The sequence below is a fragment of the Bidens hawaiensis genome, unplaced genomic scaffold (assembly GCF_021521415.1).
Source record: "Bidens hawaiensis isolate Kalapana, Puna unplaced genomic scaffold, B.hawaiensis_p1.1 tig00013365_1, whole genome shotgun sequence".
NCBI lineage: Eukaryota > Viridiplantae > Streptophyta > Magnoliopsida > Asterales > Asteraceae > Bidens > Bidens hawaiensis.
The window spans coordinates 286,290-296,397 of record NW_027492133.1 but is presented as its reverse complement, the minus strand read 5'-3'; the positions used below and the strand labels follow the sequence as shown (position 1 = coordinate 296,397).

The 10,108-nt window shown below is 32.0% G+C and overlaps 1 pseudogene; it reads left to right on the top strand.

Moving 5' to 3' along the window:
• The first annotated feature begins 7,017 nt into the window (after positions 1 to 7,017).
• Positions 7,018 to 7,393, top strand: LOC143543929 (monothiol glutaredoxin-S2 pseudogene; annotated as a pseudogene).
• The last annotated feature ends 2,715 nt before the right edge of the window (positions 7,394 to 10,108 follow it).

The following is a 10,108-nucleotide window of genomic DNA, read 5'->3' as shown; positions in this document are numbered from 1 at the left end:
TTGCCATAAACAGAGCATTTTCTTAAGCTCTGTTATATGTGCGAGCTACTAACAACTATGAAGTATAAATAAGAGATAAGCAGAAAGTCAGATGGCATTTTATCTAGCCATTTGACATATGATATATGTGTAATATATCTGGCCTTAAACCCATTTTTGTTAAGGAGTAACAACTATAGAATAATAACGCATCATAAAGTTAGTATTTACTCCGCTTGCATTATGTAACATGCCATATATCATATATGATATGTAAATTTTAACGTCAACCTTTTTACCGCAACATTGTGCGTCCAAATTCTTAATCGCTTGGCATTTCAGATATGATCAATAACTAGCCTAAGTATCCAATTTAACTGCCACAAGGATTTTAACTGTATTATTCCTCCAACCTTGTCCATTTTTACCTAAATTTATGGCTAGTTCATGAATTTTCCTAGTGAATCAATTGAGCATATATGATTATATGAAGCTGCATCGAGTTCTCCTTGACACTTCTTAGGTAGAAGAAATAACTAACTACAGCTCAAATTCAATAACGTCTGAATAACGATCAACATAGAAATGAAGACTCGAACTACCTATTTCGAAATGCACACAACAAGCGATTAACACACAGTAATTAACACAAGCACATTGGAAGCAGATAATACCTAAATAGTCTAGAATAAGGACGGAGATAATACATAACTTTGTTACAGAGAGTGACAAGTCGACGGAGATAAACTCCATTTATTAATAAACGCACACCGGAAGCAGATAATACCTAAATAGTGTAGAATAAGAAGCCAGCTTAGTTACAGGAATTAGCACATCACACTGATAAACAACGCAGTAATAATACACGCAGGTACATTGGAAGCAGATAATAATACCTAAGTGTATAGATTCTACTTACAGTCACTCGATTTGAAAACTGATTCACATCGATAATACCTAAATCATATAATCCAGCAAGCGATTAACACACTGTAGTAACACACGCACATTCGAATTAATTAAGCAGATAATAATAATAAATTAATAATACCTAAATAATGTAGTATACTTACTGAGATTGATTGATTGATTAACATTGATGATGATGATGATGAAGAAGCTGAAGATAATCAACTGGATTTGAAAACTGATTCACGTTCGATTGACGGTTTTTGCCTTTTTGGTGGCAGTTGTAAATGAGGACATTTTTTATTAATCAACAGGTACTTCCGTTTATTAGGTTAGTTTTTTTCACATATAAAATGGATGCATATAAAGGATGCATAATATATTACCTCAATTTTCTCCGTATGTCATTAATCTGCATTTTCATATAATTAATTTCCAAATATTCACAATTAATTTTAATCAGCAAAAATAAAAACTATGTGACCCGTTTTATTTTGTATAACCCGATATCCAGTTTAAGTCACCAGTTGTTTGTTTTCATCCTCTCAACCCTAATATGTTTCTCTTGCCAGAAAATTGATCTACCATGGCGTTTTCTTCAACCCTAACCGGTTTCTCTGGCCGTTTATTTTCATCTTCTCAACCCTAATCTGTTTCTCTGGCCAACTGATTCATCAAAGATGACCATCTTCTTCAATTCCTCTGAACCCTAATTTGTTTATCTGGTCAATTGACGAAGCAACGGTGACCGTCTTCTCATTCATTCCACAAACGATGACCGTCTTCTCAATTCCGTATGTTCAATTCCAATTAAACATGTTAATATCGTTACAGCTAAAAGCAACAGCAGGTTACGATCGATCCAAATTAGCTACATATGCTTTGTATTTATCAATTTAGTTTCTTAATTGGCAGTTTTCTTTTTCATGTGATTATCTACTATTTCCTTCATTGTGTAACTTCTCTGTGAAAATTAAATAGAGGTAATCAATTTCCTCCTGTTTCATTTTTTAATGCAATATTGCTATGAAGTTTTGTTTTTCAATATTATTGTTGAATAGATTTTGTTATCTTTATCTAGGGTTATTTCATCTTTACTTGGTTTACAAATTGAATTCTCATATTTCATCTCAGATGTTGCGATTTGAACAAGATCTACTTAAGTTTCTAGCCGATTCATACGATTCTCGCTCGTGGTTCGATTTTCGGGATTCAAGTTTGGTAATTTTAAATTTCAAATTCAAACGTAGTGTTTGACTGCAATTAAAGTTATTCAAGTATATTTGGAAATTAAAATCTTTTGTAATTTTTGGTAATACGTTGATCAATTAGTTATAGATTGACTAGAAATTCACCCTATTATATAATTAAGTATAATTAGGATGTTTCATTCTCTATGATTATGACCTTATTATATAAGCAGATCATAGATAATTAGGATTTTGATTTGTCGATTATGACTTGTTAGAAATTCACCTTATCATAGATAATTTGTTTAACTATAAATTCATTATATTTAGAATTAAGTATAATTAGGATGTTGCATTTTTCTGTATGTCTAATTTTTGGTAGGTCCAGAAATCAAGCTCTAGATTTTGATTAGAAATTATATGTTGTATTTATAGGTTGTATTTATAGGGTCTTTTTTTATTTATTTTTAGGCTGTTTTTTCTGCATGTCTAATTTTTGGGAGTTCAAAAAATCAAGCTATGGATTTTTATTAGAAATTATATGTTGTATTTATAAGCTGTATTAATAGGTATTTATTATTTAATTATAACGGTTTCTAAACTTACGATGTTTAACAAAAATAAACATCTTCATATGTACTATATAACATCCGCTCATAGATGTATTCTCCATATTCATAACAATCTTCTGCCTTTGAAACTTTTGCAAAGTAAGTTCTTCAACTGTTAATTATAAATTATATATTTAAACGTATTAATTCACTAAAGTCTTTTATCATTTTATTTAAAACAGATTACAATGGAGGTTCAAAGCTTTACAATGTTGAATGAAATTGATGTTCTTAAAACATCTCCATCCACAGTTAATGTCAGAGCTTTAAGAGTATGGACCGTCAAGGATAACAAACACGCGAATGAGAACTTCTTGATGGAGATGGTCCTCATGGATCAATCTCTAAGTTTTTAATTGTTTTATATTTTCCTTTCTCTTTAATAATTACTATTCTTTTCATTAATTATTTATACATATTTCTTATTATTATATTATTATTTCATGATAGGAGAATCAAATGCAAGCTACAGTTTTTGAACCCGACATTTTTCGTTTCAAAAGGTTTTTGAACGAAAACTCTACTCTGACAATTGTGAATCCTGGTGTGTGTTTGAATGGTTCCAACTACAGAGTAATTGATTGTCCAAACAAGTTGGTTTTGAGACCAAACACCCATGTCAAGACTTTGATGGTCGTATGTCTGGTTTCAAAATAACTTCATTTCAATCGATAATTAACAAAGAGATTTTTTTGAAGTCCACTATAGGTATACACCTCATTTTATATTAAATACTATTTTGTTTGTATATTATTTTATTTTTTTATTAATTCTGCAACATTTATCTCAACTGATATTTTCATTTGCTTTTGGTAGATATCATTGGTCATATGGTTCACATATTCAAAGGCAAAGGCTCAAACTTTAAAGATAAAAACAAACGTACCATGGAGATCTTTGATTTAAGGTAATAATATTGATAACAACTTTATTTAACATATCTTTATTTAATTTCATGTTTGGAATTATTTTTTAATTTCATGTTGTTATTTTTCTCAAATTTAAATGAAACATTAAACTTGAGCTTTGTATATATTAATGCCTTTACAAACAACCTCGACCCGTATCAAATTTAGTTGTTCGTTTATACAACTAAATTCTTAAATAGAAAAGTAAAAAGATCTATCACATTTTATGAGTTAGAGACATGTAATTAATTAAATTCGTGCTCATTTTTTATTTCTTTCCTATTGCACTTTGTTTTACCATGATTATCAACAAAAGTCAAGGTCAATCATTATCTAGAGTTGGCTTATACTTAAAAGATCCAGTTTTTTCACATGGTCAGCTTTATGTAGCTTTGTCAAGAGTGAAGAGTAGAGCCGGTATTAAGTTAGTCATACTCGATAAAGAATCATAGCTTACAAATAAAACAACAAACGTTGTTTAGAAGGAGATTTCGAAAACTTAATGTGATAAAGTTTAAATATGGTATGTATTTGTAAGCTTAGTTTTCAATTAATAGTATAAAATCTGTTACTGATATGTGTTTTTTATTTTTTTCAGTTGTAATGGTTCATTTATGTTATCTTATTTCTTATTCACTGCATTGTTTATTTATAAAGTATTTTCTTTTTATGTTATAGGCATAGTTTAACATCTTTTGTAATATCTTATGGTAAAAAACTTATGTCAAATATTAGTGTTGATTAAATATGTTGTTTATATTTTATATTGTTTGTTGATATATTTTCCAACCGTGTGTAACACGGGTTATTATCCTAGTATATGCAATGAAAGAATAAATACATGAAACAGTTCAGTTAATTTTCAGGTACAAGAGAGTAAGAGAATACTGATAACCAATTTTTGGTTAACTTGGTTATCGGTTAATTCAGTTAGGTTTCGTCAGTTTTCGTTCCAGTCTTGTTAGCAGTTCGATTATTGCTAACACCTAGTGTCAACAACTACGACCCAACCCAAGCACTCATACAAAAGCCCATTTCTTTCATTGGATACGCCGATTAAATCAAATCAAGCTAAGAGCACCAATAACGTTAGATCTTCACAAACCGTCACATCATATTTCAAACTTTTATAAAAAAAAAACCTTTTTAGGCAACAGCAAAACTCCACAAAGATCATTAAAATATTATTAAAACTATATATAGCATCTATGTATATACGTGATGTGATGTGAGAGTGAAAGAGGAGGCCCAACTTTTCGTCCGCTTCCAAGTTTGCAGGCACAAACTTTCACAAGACGCTACCTTCTCCTTTTTGTTTTGTCCTTCGCTTGCCACCTAGATCCGGACCTTGATTCTTACTCCACATTGTGGATGCTCTAACAAAGTATAAGATAAACGAAGATTTATAGCTTAATATCCGTTAATAATTCTAATAATATAAAATGACAACATTATAGAGTTTAAGAAAAAAAATAAGGACACACATTAATGTTTTTGTAAACTTGATTACTTTTATTACCTCTGATTTTATTTTATCCTTTCATCTTTATGTTGGAATCTCATATCATTTTACCTCCTAATAAGAAAATCATGGATTCACAACTGATATACAACACACGTTGCGAAATAGAATAGAGTAAATTGAGAAGTAGCCTAATGACACTTGTGTGGTAATGGGATATAAATCATTGTGGCCTTCCATATCATTATTAGCAATTTAGCATCTCTACATTCACACAAATATACAAATGGCTATTGTGACTACCAAAACAACTGCAAATAGTTCTATCGTTAATATGTTTTACTATGGTGACGAAACGAGTTGCTAAATCCCAACTTATATGTGACAGGACCAAAAGTTGTTGCAACAAATTTTGGCCCAGAAAATGGTCGATGTGTCGTGCTGACTGTAGCCAAGGCATCAGTTTATCATCCACATAGACGCCAGTGAACTAGCTCTCCAAGTAGGCAGCCTTTGTATTTTCGTTGTCTCCATACATTGCAATCGCTCTCATTCACGTAATGCAGTCATGTTTGATTTTATGAAGGTGTAAAAAAGATCATTCGAGATCATGCCAACTCAACCCGACCCCCAGCCCAGTCCATTTCGATTTGTGCTAAAAATTAGTTTTGTTTTCTTTCTATACTTTAGGTGTAAAAAAACATTAATAAGAAAATATAAAACTTTTCAGCATCCTTAGTTCTTTTTCTGCAAGTGAGAAAAGTGAAGGAATAACAAGCCTACCAATCTAAAAAATCGAAAAAGGTATGTTATGCTAAGACTCGACTACGCATTCCTGTTTATATCCTCATAGATATACCCGTCACTTTATTCGATATATACCAAATAACAAGTAGAAATATAGATCTAGTTGTCATGTGACAACTAGATCTGTTCCTATGTAAACTTAAAACAAAAATGTTTATGCATATATTTGCCAAAGAAAAATACTATTAAATAACAACTAGATCACTAACTTCATAACTTGTAAGTGTGACATGCAACAGAACAAGTGGCAATGAAGGAAGGCAAGATACAAGAAATTGAAGATTATGCATTCAATAGATGGTGTGGTGTCTAGGTTAAATGAACGCTAGATATCGTTCATCAGGGGTTGAACCAAAGGGGGGTTAAGAGGGCTACTGAGTGTTGACCCCTTGGCCATGAGAATTTATTGAATTTTTATATATAAAATTTGAGTTTTTTTCTAGAAAAAAGCATTATTTTATTTTTCGGTAGAGAATAGAGCCTTATGATGACTCTCGGGTAAAAAAGTTTTGGTTCCGCCACTGGATATTGTGTAAGTCGGTACCCCTAAACAAGTGTCCCTTAGCTTTATCTATGGCCAGTTATACAAATTGATTCTATGGTTTATGTGGCATAATATAGTACCATAGAATAAGATATGTAAATAGCCTGTTGTGTGGTTATATACATTATCATTGGAACATAAGAAGGAAAAATGTACCAATTCACATGATTCTGATTTAAAGAAAAATGTGAGAATAAAAGAATATCATAATTCTGAAACAAGAGTCCTTTAAGAGTCCTTTCTGAAAAGGAATTTTTTAAACCGCTAATCAAATTACTATGCAATCTCTTAAACACGATACTATATTTTACTCATGACTAGTGACATGTCGACTGCTACGATGCAACAAGTTGCATGTTGCACAAATTGATTAGACATAAGCATAGTAATTTGACTAAGCACTCAATAAGAATATATTCACATTTATAACTTTTCATTCAACTTGTAATGATGCCAATCTGCCATGTGATTTAATTGTCTCAATTATATGATTGTCACAATTGTAAGGACTATTCATTAGATGCTTATTAAAAGAACCGCTAGAATATTATTCCATCGATTTTACATTTAAGATCAACGCAAAAGGGCAATCTTGGAAATGACCAAATACGCTCTAGTCCATCTATATATAGCCTCGATGGCCGTTCAAGTTCGTTATCCAAAAGAGAAACAAAATGGGCATTGTGACAACATTGGTGAAAGATAAAGCAGTGGTTATATTTAGCAAGAGCTCTTGTTGTATATGCCACACCATTAAAACACTAATATGCAACTTTGGTGCAAACCCAACTGTTTACGAGCTAGATGAGCATCCAGACGGTCAGATAATTGAGAAGGAACTAAAAGCCTTAGGGTGTAAGCCGTGTGTCCCGGCTGTGTTTATCGGACAGGAGCTGGTTGGTGGATCCAATGAGGTCATGAGTCTGCATCTCAAAGGAAACTTGGTCACGATGCTCATTAAAGAGAGAGCGATATGGCTTTAGTACGCGAACCCGTTACTAACAACTATGATGGCATGTTGTCTAGCCTTAAACCTTTTTATGTTAAGATGTTACAAACTATAGAATAATAATGTATCATAAATTAAGTTGTTACATATGTCAACCTTTTTTATTTTGCAACATTGTGCATCCAAATTCTTAATAGTTAGCATTTTAGATATAAGTAGCTAGCACTAAATATCAAATTTAAACACGACAAACTTTCCAAATTCCTAATCGTTTTGCTGGTTGGAGGGCGAGCCAACTGAGCCAACCATGGCCTGATCACCCAGGTAGACCCGAAAAAATATTATACTGTATTATTAATATTTAAATCCAATTATCCAATTTATTTAAGCCCCTTTTTTTTAGTTTTTAAACAGCTCAAACCATAACCCAATAAGTCCATTTAAATATATTATTGTTTAAACCCAATAAAAAAACATTTTGCTTAGACCCAAATTTTTTTAACGATTTTCAGGGACGTGTCTTGTTTAGACGACCGGATTTCTGCATCGATTAATTCCGCGATTTTGGAGACATCTAGATTTGCTAACTCAAGTTCCTCAACCATTTCACTAGCAACGGCGATTGATGTCTCATTATCGGTATCGAACGGGAAGTGGACGGTACGAACACGAACATCCCCTGACCCACAAATACAAAATCTCAGCTCCGTGTTAGAAAAAAAAAGTCAACATGGTCAACTTACCGATTAGACACTGCCATGTCATCATTTTTATAAAGGGTTTTCCAATCAACTTTTCTTTATTAAATAAATAAATAGTAATCAAATTATAAGAGATAGCCTTTTAATGCAATTAGCTTTGTTTGTAGCCATACCACACTAATTATCTATAAAAGTCTAAAATATTTGGAACCCGACCCGTCTTGACCCGAATGAAAAATTACCCGTTTTGACAAGTTACACTACCCACCCAATTTGGACTTTTGTCACATCAATTAGGGATGTAAACAAGCCAAGCCAAGCCAAGCCAAGCTTTATTTTCAAAGCTGAAGCTTGGCCTGTGATTAGTTTTACAAGCTCTAGCTCAAGCCTAACTTGTTTGTTATTTAATTGTTTAACTAATTTATTTATATACATTTATGACTATTTATACGCATAGTTGTAGTTTGTATATAACATAATATTATTAGTTACTATTGTCATAATTTAATATATAATAATAATAATAACAAAAATGTAAATATATATTTAACACATTAAAACAAAAGTTATATAAATAAAAGGCTTGTTTAGGCTCGTGAGTCCAGTCAGGGTCGAGCTTGTTTATTAAAGCTTAAGACAATTTTAGTTTTTAGCGAGCTGATCTCGATAAACAAAGAAAGATAGAAAGACAACCTGTGGGATCTTCTATAAGTAGTTTAAGGAATATAGTGTTTCGGTCTCTATTACAAGCTTTGACCGTGAAACTTTTAGCTTGAGTTTCACCATTGTCAAGCTTATTGGCATAATCAACTACAAAAATTCATCATGTAAACAATTTATAATAAATAGTTTAAGAAGTGCATTGCATAATGCAGATATTATATTACCTGGAATGGAACTTGAACTGGTTTGATCTCGTGTATGTACAACGTTGCAATGCTCATCGTGTTGAAACTCGTCCATTAATTGCTTCTTTATAAGAGATTTGATTTAAGGATCATATAGAAATGAAGGTTCAAATTAACTATTTTGAAATGCACAAAACAGTTGTATGAAAAAGCTTGTAATTCGACGGATAAACACAGTAAGAGGTCTGCATGGGTCGGTTCCAAGCGCGGCCCGTGCGCCAGCTAATTCAGGCCATCGCTTTGAGCCTCAAACTTTTTTAGGCCTCCAATAGCAGAGATGATGGGCTCAAAAAAATTAATTAAATATTTTTTTAAATAACTAATTTTTTTTAACTCCGTCAACTATAAACTTATTAGTTTATTATTGCCGGTTCCAAGCTCGGATAAAGGAGGAGGGTTTACATCAAATAGTTTTCGAAAGTGGCCTCAACATTATAGTTCGCTTTAGGCCTTCAAGAACATTGAGGTGGCCCTGGTTGGTTCAGTTCGGTTATAGGCTAAAACCGAACCAAAAAGTCAGTTTCTGAGATATGAATACCGTTCGGTTTCCGTTTTTTTGTTTGGGTTCAGTTCGGTTTCAATCTTTTCGGTTTTGGCATTTGAGCTTGAAAATGTTGGAACAAAAAATGTTCGTTATTATATATTTGGGCTAAAACATTTGTGTCAAGCTATACATTAAAATTAAACCATTATAAATACTTAAAACTTAAAATAAAAAATAAAAATTTATAAGTTTGGTTCTGCCTGGTTTTTTCGGTTTTAGTCACACGTAAAGCCGAAACCAAACGAAACCAAACCAAAAGCTAGATTTTTATGAAAACATAAAACCAAACTGTAGGTTTTTGTTTGGGTTCGGTTGCATTGTTTGGTTTTTCAGTTTTGGATCGATTTATTAGATTTCATGCACTGTATTGCACGTATATTGGAACGAGATAATACGCAAATAGTGTAGAATAAGTAGAGAAATAATACCTGCATTTGTTATTGTTACATATGTTGGTACATTGATGATGAAGATGGAGTTGAATAAAATCCATTTGAAAACTAATTCACGTAGATGGATGGTTTTGCATGTTTGGTGGCAGTTGTATCGGAGGATTTTTTTATTGCAACAAATATGATCCGGCCCATTAGTACAAA